This window comes from Sorex fumeus, unplaced genomic scaffold, assembly GCF_029834395.1.
Source record: "Sorex fumeus unplaced genomic scaffold, SorFum_2.1 ptg000035l, whole genome shotgun sequence".
NCBI classification, from domain to species: Eukaryota; Metazoa; Chordata; class Mammalia; order Eulipotyphla; family Soricidae; genus Sorex; species Sorex fumeus.
The window spans coordinates 7,098,514-7,118,266 of record NW_026606092.1 but is presented as its reverse complement, the minus strand read 5'-3'; the positions used below and the strand labels follow the sequence as shown (position 1 = coordinate 7,118,266).

At 37.8% G+C, this 19,753-nt stretch overlaps 1 protein-coding gene across 4 annotated transcripts in view; it reads left to right on the top strand.

Moving 5' to 3' along the window:
- The first annotated feature begins 301 nt into the window (after window positions 1-301).
- Window positions 302-19,753, top strand: part of TAFA2 (TAFA chemokine like family member 2) — a 661,692-nt gene continuing 642,240 nt past the window's right edge. For 2 of the 4 annotated variants that reach the window (XR_008792946.1, XR_008792947.1), the window contains exon 1: window positions 304-521. The gene's annotated coding sequence lies outside the window, so the exon portion shown is untranslated. Of the gene's footprint in view, window positions 522-19,753 lie in introns of all 4 variants that reach the window. The other 2 variants (XM_056117590.1, XM_056117589.1) reach the window with 2 other exon arrangements.

Sequence of the window (19,753 nt, the reverse complement as noted above, 5' to 3'; positions counted from 1 at the left end):
AAACAAATCAGAGACGGAATAAGAGCGGTGACTCCTGGATCCTTGCAGTCGCGGGAGCCGAGCGCGGCGCCCCATCCGGCGAGGGCGCCCGGCGACCTCGGGCGCGAGCTGCTGGACTTTGGCGGCTTCTCGGTCCACCAATCTTTTAATGACTTTAACCGGCGGAATAACGAGGGCGGAAAAAAGGGAACTAGGATCCCGCACTCCACCTTCCACCGCGCGCTAGGTGGGGAACTCCAGTTCGGGTGTTAAGAGATTCCTGATTCCTCTTTGCCATCCGAGGGGGCAAGACGCGCGCGCGCGCACACACGCACGCTCAGGGCCACAGTCGCACGCCCTTCGCGATCACACACACACACACACACAGACACACACCGCCAGACTGGGGTTCCTTATGCCCCTGCATGGTGACGGCGGATTGGCATCTTGGAAGCGATGCAAGAGCGATAAGGCTGGCGCTGGCCCGCGGAAACTGCCGGAGCATCGCTAGGTGTTGCCTCCACCGGGAAGCCGGGCTGCAGGTAGGTGCGAGCCTCGCGGTGGGCCGCCCGGGCGCCGGCGGTTGGGGCATTGGCGGTACCCGGGGCCGGAATGCCCTAGTCCCCTTTGCTGGAGTCGGAGGACTGCATGAGGGGGCTCTCCCCCAAAAGGCAGAGGGGAGAGCGGGTGCTGGTACGGCGTCCGGTGGCTCCCTAGCGGGCGGGGTTGCAGGGGCGCGGATCGGAGCTAGCAGGAGACTCTGAGCGCGGTGCCGCCCTCCTCCCTTTGCTTCTTTTTCTCTCCCCCTTTTCACACTAGCAACCCGGCCGAAGGGGGAAGTGGGTTATCATTTGTTTCCCTCAAACAAACCAACGCTGCCGGGCAACCATATTGAACTCCTAATAACTGGGGGGCGAGGGGGTCACTGCCAGGGGAGGATCCGTGGGACGTGTGGGGTCGCCTATGTGAACCCCCACTTTCGGTCCACTTCTGATGAGTTCATCCCTGGCCCCGTGTGCAGAGGATGAGTGCCTCTCGGAGACCTTGCCACCTCTATTTTCATGAAGAATCATCTTAATTAAGTTTGCGGACTCCCCCAACAGTTTAAAGGTTTATGTAGCTTTGAGAACCCAGGCTTTGTGCCAGGATAGGAGCAAGCCTGAGAAGGGTCACTTTTGCGCACAGGCGTTCAGAAAAAAAGAACTCCTTTGAGAAATGGAAGGTTTTGCACTTCTTCCCGGATAGATGTCTTCCCGATCTGACTATTAGTGCACTGGTTTTGGTCTGGTTCCTTTGCTGTGCAGTCTCCTGTCAGTTCCCAAAGACCGGGTTCGCGCCCAGAAATGTTTTCTTTAGGCCACTCATTTTCACACGCCACTGGGGAATGTGTTATTTCCAGAAACTGCAAGAGAAAGTTTGAGATCCGTCGCCCTATTTCTCCTAGAATTGGAGACTGAGCTGTCTGGTTTCTACTTGAAATGCAGAATGCAGGCGCTGGCGGAGCCCGGGGTGGAAGCTCGGTTCCAATGCCAAGTCTCCGCTGCCAGTCCCGGCGTTAAAGAACCGCCCGAAGCCTTGGAAATTTTATGGGTAGTTACTACCTTGGCTCCTAGGCAGTCTTTGCCCCGTGTAGGGGTGTAGGGAGACTATGGCTTGTGCCAGTAAGACAGAAAAACAAAGACCCAAAGAGACCCAATACCTAAATCCTTGTTTTGTGAGTGTTAAATCCTCCTCTGAATTCTGCAAAGCCATTCTGCAAGAAAAACAGACCCAAATCTAACCAACCTACCTGTGAAAAGTACCTCCAAACTACTCACTGTTTAAAGACCCCTAGGGGCAGAATGAATTTCAGTGACTGTTGATAATTATCGGGTTCCTGATCTTTCCAGCTGCATGTTTCAGGCATCAATGTTCTAACTTACACTTTGAATACTTTAAAACTAATCCTGTAGGAAAAAGTAAGTTAAGATAAATGAGTAATTTAACATTTCTGTGTGAAGTGCCAAATTGCAATAACCAGCAAAGAAGATTAAAACCACTTCAGTGGCCTTTAAAAACCAGAGTATTAAGACTATTTGCATTTAATTGCTTATCCAATGCACTCTCACCCAGATAAACTTTGTAGTTTCAAAACTGGCATCTAAAATCTTACAGGTTTTGATTTGTCTTTGAAAAAGATTTGTCTCTTTTTCTACTTTGTTCTGCTCTGGATATCATCCCAGGTCAATTGTTTACAGGTTGACCTTTACTCAGTCCTAGTTTTTCAGACCATCTGTAGCCACATTGGCGATTGTTTTCATTTTCTTAATTTGCAGTGGAATAAATTTGGTGTATTATTTGTAGATGTAAAACGGAGAGCAATGTTATAGTCAACTGACATTGCACTGCTTAGACAGGTGACTCTTAAGAGGCAGATCACAAGTTTAGGATCTTGTTGTATTCAAATCAGACATTTTTTGAGACATATTTATCCCTTTCTTGCCTTCAGTACAATTTAATAACTATACACCCACTTATATCTTCATGATATGTCCTTAAAGAAGAACCAAAAAAAAAAAAAACCCTTGGCATTAAAGCAAGTACCTATCATGCTACATACAAGTTGTGATGAAGGGAATCTAAGGTTTCTGATTACGTGTGACTTTGTATCTGAGCAGTATTATTGGCTATTTTAACAATGACAAATTAGAGAACGAAGATTCATTGAGATGTATTTATGTCAGATAAGATATATTTGCTCCTAGACTGCATTATAATCTTTTCTAAGATCCAAGTTATAAAAATGTGATGACACAGCCATAAAAAGACCTATTTTTGGACATGACCACTTTTCCTTTAAGAAATTTTATAGTGATGAAATTTAGGGGTAATAGAAGATTTTATAGAAGATATTTCATTATCAGAAAATTTTAGTCACCCAGCATCCAGTAACTTTCATATTTTAATGATTACTCATTCTACCCCATGTATTTGAGTATTAAAATGTTGAAGATACATTTTACAGTTGATTTATTTACCCACGGCAGGAAGGGTGACTTGTGCCTCTCTCCCATTTCCCGGGTACTTCTTACCTAGTCCCTGATCAAAGGTACCATTAGATCTAAGTTCATTTGTAGGCTGTGCATGGGTGAATGTTTGCCTCACTAATGGGTGTCCCAAAGTAGGAATGTTGCGGAGTGTCATCTGTTATTTCTAATATATTTGAGAAGATGAAATAACCAGAGTGCAAACAGTTTAGTGGCCTTGATTTTACTTCTGCAGTATTTTATTAGGGATGCCTCATTAAGTCACATTATTCTGCAGCTGTCTTGTTCATTGAAAATTCAAGTAAAAATAAGGAACTTTACTGTGCAGCACAGTTTAGTTTTCTTGGTGAAAAATGGTAAGTTGAAATAAAATTACTATCTACTGTGGTTGCCTTTGATCTATGCCTGACATTTCCAAATGCAATTCATCAATCTATTAATAGTAAGGCTCCATCAAAACAAAAAAGAAATGAATGGACACAGACTGTGACTAGATATGAAGGCCAGACTAGCTGAATCAACCTCATGTATGTTCCAAATGCTTTCATAATATTCCATATGATATATATAATAAACCATTAATTTTTAAAGGCATGTAACACGGTAAGCTTGCCATGTTGTACAAAAATTCTTTGGTTAATTTTATTTTAAACTATTTGGGCCACATTAGATCCTACTCCTAGAGGAGGAGGAGTTATTTCACAACATTGAGTCTTTTTGGATAACAATTTGACCTTAGGTTTGGAGAACACTATGAAGTAGGACGAGATGAAAGTGGGCCTAGGAAGTAAATACTTGGAAGTTTATTTTTGTTTTTTAGTTTTATCCAGCACTCACATTCACACACACACACACACGTATATTTATTTATGGTTATTTTTAGAAAGTAATTCTATTAGTACAGTGATTCAATGTCCTTATCAATCCAACAGAACAGATAATTATTGTCTTCTACTTTTAACCAAAAATCTAAGAAGTCATTAGGCTACTGGAAATGAAGAAAGTAGCATTTAAATGTACTTTTAAGTGATACTGTTTTAGCGTCTAGATTATGTGATTATGTGTACTTTTTAAAAATTAAAATATATAAATAAAAATGTACCTTTAATGAGAACTGTGTAAAAAACAAGTCTGTGTTAAAGGAGTTAAGAACAACTTTATGAGATGTCTCCCTTTTTTTTTCCCTCTCTTGACCTGGCTGATTTCTGGCACTGAGCTTGGGGATTACTCCTAGTGGGCTCAGGGAACCATATGGGGTGCCAGGGATCAAACTCAGCCCAGACACTTGCAAGGCAAGCTCCCTACCCACTGTACTATTGCCCTGGCTCTTAAAATGTCTACATTTTTAAGTACATATGTTTTCACTGTCTTTCATGAGTTTAATCTATTGTGAAATTATATAAATAGGTTAGCAAGATTGTTTATAGGTGAGTCTTACTGTTTGAGTCACTGTAATGTGCTGTATGTTCTCTCTTGGGGGGTGGTGAGATATTTTTATTTATGAGACTACAAAGTCAGAACAAATAGATATTATCCTTTATGTAGTAATGGTTTGTGATGCATTTATTGGCACAATGACTGGAAATTCAACATATTTTTAGCACTAAATATATCTGTATGCCCTCTATTAAGTACATGCCTTCAAAGTAAAAACATAAACAATGCATTATATTAGATCCATGCTATTCTGGTTGATAAATTGAATTACATATTTCCCAGAAACAAAATCATATCATACTTCAAATCTATGTTGAATTCCTAAAAGCTACCTATTTCCAGCGTGTATAACACATGTATGTGATGGATTTCATCCTGTGCTATGATAGATAAGTTAGTTATTTGAATTAGTGAAAATTCTGGCTTATTTAGAAGTTGATTTTTATTACTATTAGAAAATATGGCTTTCAGGTTGCTTGGGATTCAGATGGAAAGTGAATACTATATAAGCTCTCAGGAGAATATTTTATTTTACTGACAGTGATTCATATGGGGCGTGACATGTAACTAAGAATCCGAGCTTATATGCTTATGTTAGATAACGCCTTTTTAATCACTTCCTTGGATCTCCCAAATTACTTCATTGTAGCTGTAATTGTTTTATAATTTTCCCCGAATAGCCAGTTAGTGAAGGTATATCTCTCTTTCCCCTGTCAATAGTGCAAATGTTGTCATTCAATTCAATTTATATTTATATTGCTTCTTTTATGGAGTAGATTTTGAAAACTCTTTGCGGAAAGATTGGATAATGTGATAATGTTGCATCTTAGCAATTATGGTGTAGACTGAATTCAGTGCTTTGACAAAAAGAAGGAAAGCAACTAAACAAATCTCCTTTGCTCTTTTTATTGCCTTGCGCTAGGCAAAGCCAACTTTTCACATAAAACTTAGAGTATGCAAGGTAGCTTTGTAAGCAAGCAAGGTTTGTTTTACTAAATATGTATATGTTTCTTTTCAATTTTTCTTTCTGTTATGAACTAGTCACGAGTCATAATTGCACATTATACAGTGTGAATAGGCAACTATGTTAACCTTTTTCAAAGGTCATGCAAAGATTTGAAACCTTTCAGTTTTCTGTGTTAATTGTATATGGCATCTTTTTGCTACATATGGTGCTTTCTATTGAGTTTAATAATAAAGAAAAACATTTGACTTTCTTTGGACAGATTATGGGGTTCTTTATAAGCAAGTTTTTATGAAGATATATTTATATACAGTGACAGAATATGTTTTGGAAAAGTCTATTTGTTATTTGTAATTAAATATTTGAGGGCAGAATGGTCTGAACTATAAGGAGAACGTTTCTTTCTGGTAAAAAAACCATCATTCAAAATTACAGATACTAGATATGGTAACTATATATGGTCATATTGAGCTGGAGCAATAGCACAGCAGGTAGGGCATTTGCCTTGCATGCAGCCGACCCAGGTTTGAGAGCCGAGCAAGCTACCAAGAGTATCCCACCTGCACGGAGTATTTGATATGCCCCAAACAGTAACAATAAGTCTCAAAATGGAGATGTTACAGGTGCCTGCTCGAGCAAATCGATGAACAACGAGGGGACAGTGCTACAGTGCTACAGATATGGTCATTGTTCTATGTGTTATTTGAGTCTGGTTGGGTTTTACTATTTTTTTAAAAAATGTTTTATTAGGGATTCTAGTGAGAATTATAATTAAATATTGGACAAAGTTAATTGACTTGTTTTCTCTTGCTCTACTGTGAAAAAGACTATATGAAGAAGGAAAAAAAGCAAGGTACATTATTTGTCCTAGTCTTTTTTTTCACCTTGGCATCATAATCTTTTTGTTTCGGGTTTTTTTACGTGGTTTTGGGGCGACACCCAGCAGTGCTCAGGGCTTACTTTTGGCTCTGTGCTCAGAGATCATTCTTGGGGAGCGGGGGAGACCAAATATGTTGCTGGGGATCAAACCTGGGTCAGCTGTCAGCTGAAGCATCCTATCAACTGTAATGGGACCCCATCTTTTTTTTTTAAAGGATTAGGGTAAACCAAACAGACAACTAAGGAAGTGTTATATGAAAAAAAGAAGTGTTACATGGTCATAGGACTCTTAACAAAAACCTCAGGCATCTAATAGAACATGAAGGCTTTGTTAGAATACTCTTCAAGAGGGGAGGCTTTCCACATGGGAGCCTTGTGGACAGCAGGTATGAGCCGGGAGTGTGGGGGCGACTAAAACCTCATGGGTCAGGGGGCGTTCCGGTCCGTCCTTCATGCCCTACCGAGGTCACCAGTCACCCCCCGCGAGCGGCTCTCCAGCACGGCCATGGCCCTAGAAGCACAAGGACTTAATGCAGAACCCAGCAGCTTGGAGCAGAAAAGTGAACGGACTATGCATTGATCCAGCCCAGCAAGTCTGCCGGAGGGGAAAGGGTGTTGCCCCATTCGCCCTCTCCTCTCTGGAAAGAAAGATGGCGGCCACATGGGAGCCTTGTGGACAGCAGGTATGAGCCGGGAGTGTGGGGGTGACTAAAACCTCATGGGAAGGGGGGCGTTTCGCTCCGCCCTTCACGCCCTACCAAGGCCACCGGTTGCCTCCCGCGAGCGGCTCTCCAGCACGGCCACGACTCCAGAACACAGAAACCAATTTCTTAACTATCTGACTTTCAGTAGAAATACTTCCAGGGTCAATAGGTAAAATAGCAGAAATCCAAAACCAACATTTAATTCTTGAACCCAGCTGTAGAAAGCAAATCACTTCACAATGCTTTTTCAGCATGTCTGATTTGGGGGGGGGGTAAACTCTAAATAATAGTGGTGAATCTTAATGAAATAATGAATCTAATCAAAGCAGATAGAGTGTTAACTAGAATTCATCTGCCTCACAGGGACGGGGAGGGGTGGGGGGTGGGGTTTTATTGGGGTTCTTCAGGGTAAAAAATAAGTATTGGTAAAGGGAAATGTGTTTGATATTTGCATGACTGAGACATAAACCTGAAAGCTTTGTAACTTTTCCCACAGTGATTCAATAAATAAATAAATAAATAAATAAAAATTAAAAAAAAAAAAGAGGGGAGGCTTTCTACAGTACCAAAACTTGATCTATTTAAATAATAGAGCTTTATGTACTGATACAGTAATTTATGACTAGTCATAGCAATCAAGAATTCAGAACTTCTATATGACAGAAAAAAAAAGAATTCAAGAACTGGTCAATCCATATTACTTGAAAAAATTTTATTAATTTGTATCAATTAAAAAGCAATTCCAAATTTATCTAAAGTGGGAAAAATGGTTATTGTTTCCATTATTTGTTGGTTTATTTTTATTTTTCCTAGGGTATATATGCAAATTAGTCTGGTGCTGCAGAGTTCAGTAAATTCCTTCTTTGAATGGTTATCAGACATATACATAGCAATAAAATACCATTGCCTTTATTTATAGTTTTCTCAGAAACTTGAGTCGAATGGACTGGAACAGCTTTGACTTTAATTCTCTTTTATTGTATACAAGGAGAAAGGAGAAAGAGGAGCCACCTTCCTGTCAGACAATCCAGAGGAAAAGGGGTGTGAAAGGTCACCTAAATCTCACACTTTGTAACACAGAGGTCCCACAGAGGGCAGCTTTAAAGTTCAAGGAACATTTTTAACTATTTTTAATCAGCTTTAGTTCTTGAAATGTTATATGAGAGTAGTGTCTGAGATACATATTTAGCATTACTGCAAACTCCTTTTAGATGGATTATTGGTGTGTTTATAAATAATACCCAATTTGGGCCAGAATTTAGACTTTGCTATTTGGAGATCTGTTTGTTCATCACATCATTTGTTGAGTGGTCAAAATTCATTGGCTTGCATTTTGGTTAGCAGATACATTTTGATAATGACTATTATAAAACCAGTGTGGTATAGTGGCAAGAGCTCTGGAGATGCTTTCATAATTCTGTCAATAAATAACAGTAACAGAAAATCATTTTTTGTTTGTGTATGTGTGCTTCAGTTTCACAGTAATGTAGTTTTTCAGTCAGGTTTTCAAGGTAATTAAAAAAAAATCCACCCCCCCCCCACCATGTTTATACCTTTTAACCATCCTGACATTGGAAGTGCAATAATATTGTAGGAATATGTTTTTTATTTAGGAAACCAAGGGCAATTGGGTATGTTGATTTCTGGGACACCATTAAATGTTCCATAAATAAGTAATGTGGTGAAGTTGTCCAGTTTTGTAAGATTGGCTGAATGATGATGATTATGGTGAGATGAAGTGGGTGATTATTGTTTAGACTCAAGAGTAGATATGGGGGCATAATATAGAGTAAACTAAACTTTTTAATTGACTTTATCCATTTTACCTAGTTTGTTATTAATCTTATCGTAAAACAAATCGTGACTGGTCATGTAAAAAGCTAGTTAGAGTTACATATCTTTATTGCCAGTTTTAATTATCACTGAAAGAAAATGGTTTTTGTTCACGCAAACATACATAAGCTACAAATGAATAGTATTCATATACCTTTCTATAATTAAACATTCAAGATCTTTGTGTGAATTTATGTAACTTTATAATCATTGTAAAGATTTATTCATTTGTTCAACACATATCTATTAAACACTTCGCTCTGGTGTTTGGGATGACTTAGTGAACAAAAAGACAAAGATACCACTTGCCCTTACTATTTCAACGTATTACCTTACATTTTGAATTTAATCTGGGGGAGTGGTCAACTATGTATTGTGCTGTAACTGCCCTTGATAATAGTTCTTGTTTAAAATGATAAAGTTAAGTTCCGAGAAGAAATAGTTTAAGTGTCTGATTTGGAATGAGTTATGAAACAAAATATTGTCATATTTATTTTAGGTAGAGTAGCATATTATTCATTAAATTAATGCCAGTATCATAAGATCTATGATCAAAGAAGGTATAATAAAAATATTAGCTTCTTTTCCTGAACTGTGTATCTGAAAGAATAAATTCTGGTGGATAGAATTGAGATCATTGATATGAGACCAAATAGATGACAAATGACTTTTAACCCTCAGCCTCAGCTCCATTGTTGATGAGACCTCAGGGAATGGTGAAGACTCTGGCCAGTATATAAGTGGGATAGTTACCCCACTTACTCTGCTTATGGCCATGTTGAAATGTGAGCCTGGTGTTGCCAAATTTTCTGATTAGGAGAAGAAAACTTAGATGTACAGATGTCTTATATAAAAGTTTAATATTTATAAATTATTGTATGTGGGCCAATGAACATGTTTGTAGATTTGAGCACTGTCAGGATGACTCCTGAACAGACATCTGGGAGTAGTCCCTGAGCACTTAGGGAGAGGCTCAAAGCCCAAAAATTAAGTAAATAAAAGGAAAGAATGTTAAATTAAAAAAAATGATGTGCTGGGAATGTAGAAGTTTAAATTGTGACTTGTGTTAAATATGTGCAACGGGATTTATAGATGAATTTCTTTATTTTTATTTTTTAAATTATTATTATTATTTTTATTGAATCACCATGAGATACAGTTACAAAGCTTCCATGTTTGAATTTCAGTCATATAATGATGGAACACCCATCCCTCCACCAGTGCGCATTTTCCACCACCAATATCCCCAGTATTCCTGCCGCCTTCCCAACTCTCCCCCTGCCTCTATGGCAGACAATTTCCCCCATACTCTTTCTCTACTTTTGGGCATTATGGTTTACAGTACAGATACTGAGAGGCTATCATGTTTGGTCCTTTATCTACTTCCAGCACACATCTCCCATCCCAAACAATTCCTCCAACCATCATTGACTTAGTGATCCCTTCTCTATTCCAGCTGCCTTCTCCACTAGCTGATGAGACAGGCTTCCAACTATGGAGCAGTATTCCTGGCCCTTATGTCTACTCTCCTTGGGTGTCAGTCTCATGTTATGTTATTTTATATTCCACCAATAAGTGCAGTCATTCTATGTCTGTTCCTCTCTTTCTGACTCATTTAACTTAGCATGATATTCTCCATGACCATCAGGTGGATCCCTTTAGATTAGTATTTCTTAACTTTTTATATGCAAATGCATGTTCTAGAACAGGGCCCTCTCCTCTCCTGTCCTTTCCTCCCCATCTCTTCCCTCCCGTCTCCTCTCGTCTTCTAGGTTGGCCATGGCTAGGCAACTGCTTTACCCTAAGGTAGTTCTATCTCTCCGGCCCTAAGATCGTACATTTCTTTATAACTGAAGTTTTATTTGTGAGCCATTTTCACTACTGAATTTCATTCCATGCATGGAGAAATGGGAGGAGGCCTCTAGTGCTTTCCTGTGGCAGATTTGGCCTTGTTACATAGTGTATGCCTGGTCACTGACTCTAATTCTGGTCTCAAAGCTTCCTTAATGAGATCACAGAATTTTTGCCTAGTGTTTGATTAGGTTTTTAGTTTTCTATTTTTGGAAAGAACAAATCTCTTAAATCACTCTCTCTCATTTTTTCTTTTTTCATTTTTGCAACAGCTGGTAATGCTCAGTGGTTACTCCTGGCTCTGCACTCAGGAATATATACCTGGTGGGTCTTAGGGGACCATATGGGATGCCAGGGATCAAACCCGGTTTTGGATGTGTGCAAGGCAAGAGCCCTACCATAGTACTATCTCTCCAGTCACAAGAACAAATCTTTTCTGTTACTCACACAGTAATACAAGTTTGGTATACTCCTAACACTGTAAGAAATAAATCTATTTCACAGCAGACATTATATTAAACATGACCGTATCCTAGCATACAAGATCAATTTTAGTTGCAAATCATCTTTGGAATTTAATAATAATTATTTACTTTTCAGATTTAAATATTAAAATTGTTGCTCTGATGCCTTAATTTGTGTTCCTCTAGACTAGCTATTATGAGTGAGAGGATGGACTTAAAAAAAGGGGCTTTCCTTGTGTGTTTATTTGATTTATAATCTTGAAGTGATTATCTCTTCTTTTTTCCTTTTTCTATGTGAATAATGAATACTTTTCCAAAAATGATTTAAAGGTATGGTAATAACTTATTAGCAATGGAGTTAAATTTCTTACTTTTATTTATTATTTTTTTTGGTTTTTGGGGGCGACACCCAGCCGTACTCAGGACTTACTCCTGGTGGAACTGGGGGTACCAAGGATCAAACCTGGGTTGGTCACATGCAGGACAAGTGCCCTGCCCACTGTACTATTGCCATAGCCCTTGACTTATCTTTTTCTTTCTTTTTTGTTAAACCAGGTTACTGATAGCAGAAGGTGTGTTCATGTGTGTCTTGTTCTCTGAGGTATGTCCTGGACCTCATGCTTGTAAGCTCAGTTCACTGAAAAATATTTTGTCAATGTTATCAATGTCCTGGCAATTCTTGGGTTTCCTTGTGCTATAACAATTATGAACTGAGATGAGATTTAAGAAGTCAGTTTAAGGAATAAAGTAATTTGTTTTCTAGCAAGTTGTATGAGAAATATAGATTGCAATAGTATGAATATGAAATTTTACTTAATTTCTTTGAAGTGCTTAGAAGTAAAATAGCTGACTTAAAGTTGAGTAACGAGATGAATTCATTTTGCTGGTTCTCTTAGACTGGAAGCTCTGTGAGGAAGAATCACATCTCAGATGCTTCTATTGATTCCAGGGCTTAGCATTCATTCTAAGTGCTTAATAGGTACATAATCAATGTAGAGGGAAGATGGTCAATAGTAACATATTGATAGGTGCTTTTCTGTTTGAGGGAGGAAGTTTTTTGTGAAGAACTGTCATTTATTCTCTCTGAGTGTCCTTGTGCTTGTGTGAGTGAGAAAGAGAAAGGCAGAAAGGGAGAGGTGGGGAGAGAGAAAGGGAGGGAGGGAGGAAAGGAGAAGGGGGCTTTTTAAAAGGGCAGTTGTGGGGCTGGAGCGATAGAACACTGGGTAGGGCATTTGCCTTGCATTGGCCGACCCGGGTTTGAGTCCCAGCATCCCATATGCTCCCCTGAGCACTGCCAGGAGTAATTCCTTAGTAGGAGTAATTCCTTAGTGCAGAGCCAGGAGTAACCCCTGAGCATTGCCGGGTGTGACCCAAAAAGCAAAATTAAAAAAAAAATAAAAAAAAATAAAAGGGCAGTTGTGAGATTTTATTCTAAGTATATTACTTTGATGTCTTAATTGTAATTATAGTACACATAAATGTGTGTCTGATTTTTTAATAGTAGTAAAATAACAATAACATAAGTCACCATTTTAAACACTTTCAAGTTTCATGGCACTTGTCATTATCCTCATCCAGTCTTTAGAACATATGATCTTATAAAAAAATGGAATCACCATGAGGTACACATTTACAATGTTGTTCATTATTGGCTTTCAGTCATACAAGATTCTTGCACTTAATCCTTCACCAGTGAACATTTCCCACCAGCAATAACATCCCCAGTTTCCTTCCCTCCCTTTTCCTCCCACACCCCTTCTTGCCACAATGGCTTTTCCCCTCCCTCCATCCCTCCCTCCGTCCCTCCCTCCCTCCCCCTTTTGAGCATTATGGTTTACAATACAAGTGCTGAAAGGTTATCATGTCTGTTCTTTTGCCTCCTTTCAACACTCAGTACTTGTCCAGTGATCATTTCCAACTATCATTGTCATGGTGGTCCCTTCTTTATTGTAATCCCCCCTTGCCTTCCCCACACCCCCCTCCTGCTGTGACAGGCATCCAACCAGGACCAGTCCTGCTGGCTCTCTTTTCTGTCTTTGGGTAAAAGTCTCATACTATAGAACACTTCATCTTTCCAGATTGAATCTACTTCTACTAATAACAAACAATTTTGAGGGAGATATCAGGGTTACACATGGTGATGCTCGAGAGTCCTACAGTGTGGATGATACGACCTCACTCACAAAGGGCATGTGCTTTAACACTCCAGCCAAACCGAATTTACCATTTTTATTTCCATAAGCAATTTTACCACCTTGAAATTTATTCTTTAATTATACCTCATTTCTAGAACTTTTCAGATATTGTATCCAAATACTGCTCTGAATTTTCTTTTGTGGATCATTCCCTATTCCCATTATTTTCAATTTTCTCATTTGTAAATGATAAATGTCATATGTGTTTATGAAATTATTTTTATGTTTTGGATGGTTTCCTTAGAATAGTCATCACATTAAAGAATATAAATTTTTATTCATTTAAATGATTTGTTTGTGTGTAAAGCTCTCTAGGAAATGAACAGGGGGTTTCATGCGTACAAAACATGAGCTCTAACATAATGTTGTATCCTTAGGATGAGGCATATATTTTGACCTACCTTTTCCATCCCTAACCTCAATTATACACATATCATGTCATACATAACATGCACACATATGTATAACATATGAATACATATATACATGTTATAGGCAAAACATTGAGGCAAAAATGACACGGTATGCTGATTAGTATTAGCATCTTTGCACAATTTATTGCAAGTTGGAGGTTTAGAAACTACATGTGCTGTGATTCTGCTATTGTATAAATTAAATATTTGTCAATGTCATGTTTAAGTGTTGTTAATTACATATGGAATACATTTTGGTTGCTTTTTTCAGTGACTTGACTTGTCATTCATTAGAAAATTTAAAGCCATTTATTATTATCTGTGTAGTTACCATTTTCATCATTTATCATGAGCAAAATTTGCTTTTTTCACCTTCAGAAATGCTATTGACGGTGATGCCATTGTTCTTGTTCTCAGAGATATTGAAAATCATCTAATTCTAATTTAAAATGCTATTTAGAACAAACTATGCCGTATTTATTTTAGTTCTTCTCTTTAGTCTTTTGCTTACTGCCACAGACAATTGACAACATTAAAACTCTGACTATATTGTTTAGGAAGGGCACCCACGTATATTAAAAAATAAAGGATAATCAATTCAAGACTTGGAAGATTGGACACAGGTTGGAGCTTATGATTTGCATGTTGGAAGTCCCACATGATTTCTTATGGTCCATATAGTCATCAACACTTTAAAAGAGTTAACGGACATTTTAGATATCAACTTTCTTATTGGTAAATGAGATTACTAGATTTAATAATTTTAGATTCCTCCAAGCTCTTTAAGTCAGTGATAACTATATATCGCACTTCTATGCTACTATTCCAATCACCTGAACATTTCTCGAACAGTTTCCTTTCTGATTGCTTCCTTTCCGGTCTGATTGTTTTGGGGTCAAGGACTGTATCTTATTCACCTTTATAACGACTAGTCTAATTTGGAACGTATTTAGTACTTGAATAGGTACTTTATTAATTGGTATTTGATTTTTAATTTAAAAGTTCAAAGTTAATTTCCTCTTTCACTTTCATAATATGCAACAAAGTTTGGGCATATTATGCCCAAGGATAAAAACCATTGCGTTTACAGAGTGCTGTATTGCTACTGAGCACTTTCATGCATGAGAGTTGATTTGATTTGTAAAATGGTTGTTAGTTAGGGTTGAGTGCTATACTCAATTTCAGGTGAGGAAAGTCTAGAGAAAGATCACATATGAGCAAATGCTAAATGTTGTTTGAATTCAAAGCTTATCTGTTGGGAGACAATTTTATACGATTCTTTCAAGATGCTTTTTGTTTCAGAATATTTTTAAAAGATTTTAAAAACAGTTTTGGAAGATAATGTCTTTTTCTGAATCATAGAGCAGATGTGCTTATTGTCTAATATAATGAAAATGATGTCTCCCCCACCCTCCCTGCATACCCAACCCCACATCCAGGCAAAAGGATACCCATTATAAAATATTTGGGTATCCTAAACTCAAGGTTCCACAATGTATGGAATCTGACATCCATAAACACAACTTTGTGTCATACCTTTAAGACTTTAGGGACAAATGGATTTGACTCAACATGATGTTCATGCTACTTGCTGTGCAATGAGTAATAAAGTCTTTTGTCTCTGAGCCAGAAGTCATTAGTCCTTTTTCAAAGCATCCATTAAATATGGTAGGCTAACTTGAAGCTTACAAGTAGGGCAAAACTCTAGACTATATAGCACTTGACATTAGATCTTTCTATCAAATCAAAGGAAATCTCTCTTTATTTGCCTAGCTTTTGTCTACTTTTTTTTCTTTTTGGATCATGCCCAGCAATGCACAGGGGTTACTCCTGGCTCATGTGCTTGGGAATTACTCCTGGCAGTGCTCGGTGGACCATATGGGATGCTGGGAATTGAACCCGGGTTGTTCGCATGCAAGGCAAACACCTTACCCATTGTGCTATTGCTCCATCTCAGCTTTTGTCTATTTTTATAGCTACTTTATGTAACATTTTATGCTCCTTTCATATTTCTGCTAGTATTTTAGTACCCATTCCCCCATGTGTGGGGCCCATAATGTGTCCCATTCTCCTATGGCATCTATATTGGAGGATATACAGAGAACAGATTCTAAGGGGAGTTAAAGTGAAAAAAAAAACTGGTTCCTGACCAGTGAGGACATTTAAAAATAAGGGAATAGATGTTGATTCACACACTGGGACTGCTCTATCAACTCCTGACTAAATCTCTGAGGACATACAAACTAAGCACTAAAATTTATGGACACTTATGTTTCTGTGGCTGAAAATGCTGGGATGCTCTGGGGAGACAGTGGGACAAGCACCTGCCCAGCTGAAACCCTGGCAGCCACACCCACACTCCACTGCCGCAGTCACACCAAGGGTTCAGCTCCACCACTTCACTAATAGTCTCTGCAGAGATACCAAACTGCGAATAATTTCAGGTACACCGGTGCCTACACCATAGATCTTGAAGTCTTTGGACCATTCTGACACATGTTTGGTTGCACAAAACCTCCTAATTTCCCAAAACTGAAGTTCCGGTAGGAGCATACCAAATTAGATGGGAAGTAACACGGAAGCCAAGTAAACTCAACAAGTAAAAATACTGAAGGCTCATCTAGCCACAAACAGCACAGTATATTCAAAGACAATTTAACAACCCTGTGATGAGATGTAACAATTTTCAAATTAAAATTTCATTTTTTTACATAATAAAATGATTATTTATTTATTTATTTATTTAATTTTATTGAATCACCATGAGATATTTACAAGCTTTCATGTTTGGGTTACAGTCACATAATGATCAAACACCCATCCCTCCACCAGTGCACACACCCCACCACCAATATTCCTGGTATGCCCCTCCTTTCTTACCCTCCCGCTGCCTCCATGGCAGACATGATTCCCCATAATCTCTCTCTACTTTTGGGCATTATGGTTTGCAATACAGACCCTGAGAGGTTATCATGTTTGGTACTTTATCTACTTTCTACACATATCACACATTCTGATCAAAAATTCAATGTTATATTTATTGATTTTAATATGGAGCTTTATTATTTAATTAATTTCAACTCTAGAATTTTGTCTACATTTGTGGCATTTGTCTACATTAATTTTTTTTATTTTAATGTAGGAATATTGCTATTTATTCAACCATTGATTAGGCTGATTGAATTTGGCATGAACTCCACTACATTAAAATTAATTAAGAATATTTTTTAAAAGATAAGGGAATAAAGTAGATGCGGCATGTAAATACAGTGGAATACTACTTAGTTATAAAATGATGAGACTTATCATTTATGATAGCATGGGTGGGCCTAAGAAAACTGCTAAGTGCAATAAGTCATATGGAAAAAACCAATGTCACATGATTTCACTCATGTGGAATATAAACAGAACAAACAAGTTAAACAAAGAAACAGATGTGAGAGAGTACTATAGCTTATATTCAAAGCACAGACTCAACAACACTGAAAACATGAGAGCTAAACAACCACAGGATTTTCAAATGTGCTTGTCAAGGTGGAAGGTGCAGGAAGGTGCATGGGACAATGGTGGAGGGAAGTTGACACTAGTGGTGGGATTGATGTTGAAATATTGTATGCCCAAACCCAGCTATCAACAACTGTAAATCAGGGTTCTTTAATTAAATAAAAATTAAAGAAAAATAAGCACAAAGTCAGAGAGAATGGGAACAATTACATATATATTTGTATTTTAGCACTTGTCAATCTGAGCAGGAAGAGTCACCACTCTAATTTGCAGCGAGTTGGTCTCATAAACCATGGAGTCCAAGTTTCCTGCAATGAGCCAATACTTGGAGAAGCAGATGATTGAAGATAGCAATAGGGAAAAGTGGGGTGCCTGCCCAGATTCTCTATTTCTGTTTGCCTTTCTGGTACCCTCAAGTATCTTTGAGTACCAAGACTATGCCCCTCCCTGCACAGCTGTCATGGTGGTCATGCTTTCTACCCTCTAAACTGAGGTGTCTTTTGGTTTATTTCTTCGCTTTTGGTAAGGGGACCACTCCCAGCTCAGTATTCAGGGGTAGCCTTTAGTGGTGCTCAGGATACCCTATGGTTCCACGGATCAAACTTACAGCTTTTGCTTTCAAAGCATGTGCTCCAGCCCTTTGAGCTATCTGCTTGTCCTTAGACTTAGTTTTTAAGTCTACAGTACTATGTCTCTCTCTTGCTATTTGGAATACTGGGCTTGCTCTACTCAACAGAATGCTAGTTTTTATATTATCCTGGTTCAAATTTACATCTGAACATCTTAAGTAAGTCTTTTTTCTTTTAATTTAAACTTGTATAATTAAAATTTCACTGTAATATCCATAGCATTCTATGAGTATGTCTCAGCTTTCTCATAAGTGGCTTTTTTTAATGATTTCCTTCATTTTATTGAGTGATTAACTTTGATAATAACACAGAGGTAAAATTCAAGAAAATTTGAATTATTTAAATACTCAAATATTTACACTTTTAAATTGAAATTAAAAATGCCCTGGCTCCTAAAGAAATGTGAGTTAAATTGCATGTATTCCAGAATTTAAATTCAGGGTAAAATGCTGTATTACATTTACTTTACAAACATTTTTCTTGGTCTCTTTTCTGTGTAAGAAATATTTTTCTTGAGTGAGAGCATGGATAGCGTGGGAAGAGACTATGAAGTAGTCCTGGTTGCAGAACTGAATTGCATCCATAGAACATCAGTCTGAGACTAATTAGATACTAAATGCTTGGTGTGCGTTGAACAATGCAATCTTCTAATATTCTGATTAATGACAAAACCTCATGAAAACATTAATTATATTAGAACGATCAGGCAATCCCTTTTTAAGTAAAACATAAATATATCTGTAAATGGACTTTCCTCCTAATAACATGATAATTCAGACAGCAGAATTTAATGGGAATTAAATAGTAGGCTCCAACTCTTGAGGGTACAGATGTTTTTAATATAACATTAAAGAAGAGTCTTTTTATATAGTTTTTTCTACTGCATTTAAAACACAATGATGCAAAATAATGGGGGGATATTGAATCCTTTCTCCCTAAAGTTATTAGAGCTACCATGAACATATATAAGAAGTTTTAGAATATATATTATTTTATCAATTCTTGTTCTTTGCCTGAATTATAGTAATTTCCTATAGAATGATCTAACACTGACAATAATTTGTTTAAATTATCAATTAGTTATGAATCACCTTGTGGCTAGAGTGATAGCACAGCGGTAGGGCGTTTGCCTTGCACGCAGCCAACATGGCCGACCCGAGTTTGATTCCTCCGCCCCTCTTGGAGAGCCCAGCAAGCTACCGAGAGTATCTCGCCCACACGGCAGAGCCTGGCAAGCCGCCCGTGTTGTATTCGATATGCCAAACACAGTAACAACAAAATCTCCAATGGAGATGTTACTGGGCCCGCTCGAGCAAATTGACGAACAACTGGAGGGCCTTTACCTTTGCCTTTTATGAATCACCTTAGATCATGCTATGAAATTGTATAGCAAAAATAAAAAATTTTAAAAGAGGCTCAGAGAAAGCTTCTTGTGAAAGGTAAGATTTAAAATCCTAACAAATAATCATAAAAGATTTGGAAGATTACTTTGTTGAAAATTTCAAGGCCATTTTATTTCAAATCACCTCAAATATATATATATATATATATATATATATATATATACATATATATGCCAAACACAGTAACAACAAAGTCTCCAATGGAGATGTTACTGGGCCCGCTCAAGAAAATCGATGAACAACGGGAGGACCGTGACAGTGACATATATATATATATATATATATATATATATATATATATAGTAAGGTGAAAATGTGGTATCAAAGGAACTTATTCTAGATGCACAATAATTTTGAGAAGGAAAATGAAGTTTGAAGAAATGCTCAGAGTCATGAGCAGTCATTCCAGATATTGCTCTTTCTACATTTTATTATTACACTTACATTTAAATTTACTTTTCAATTTTATTTT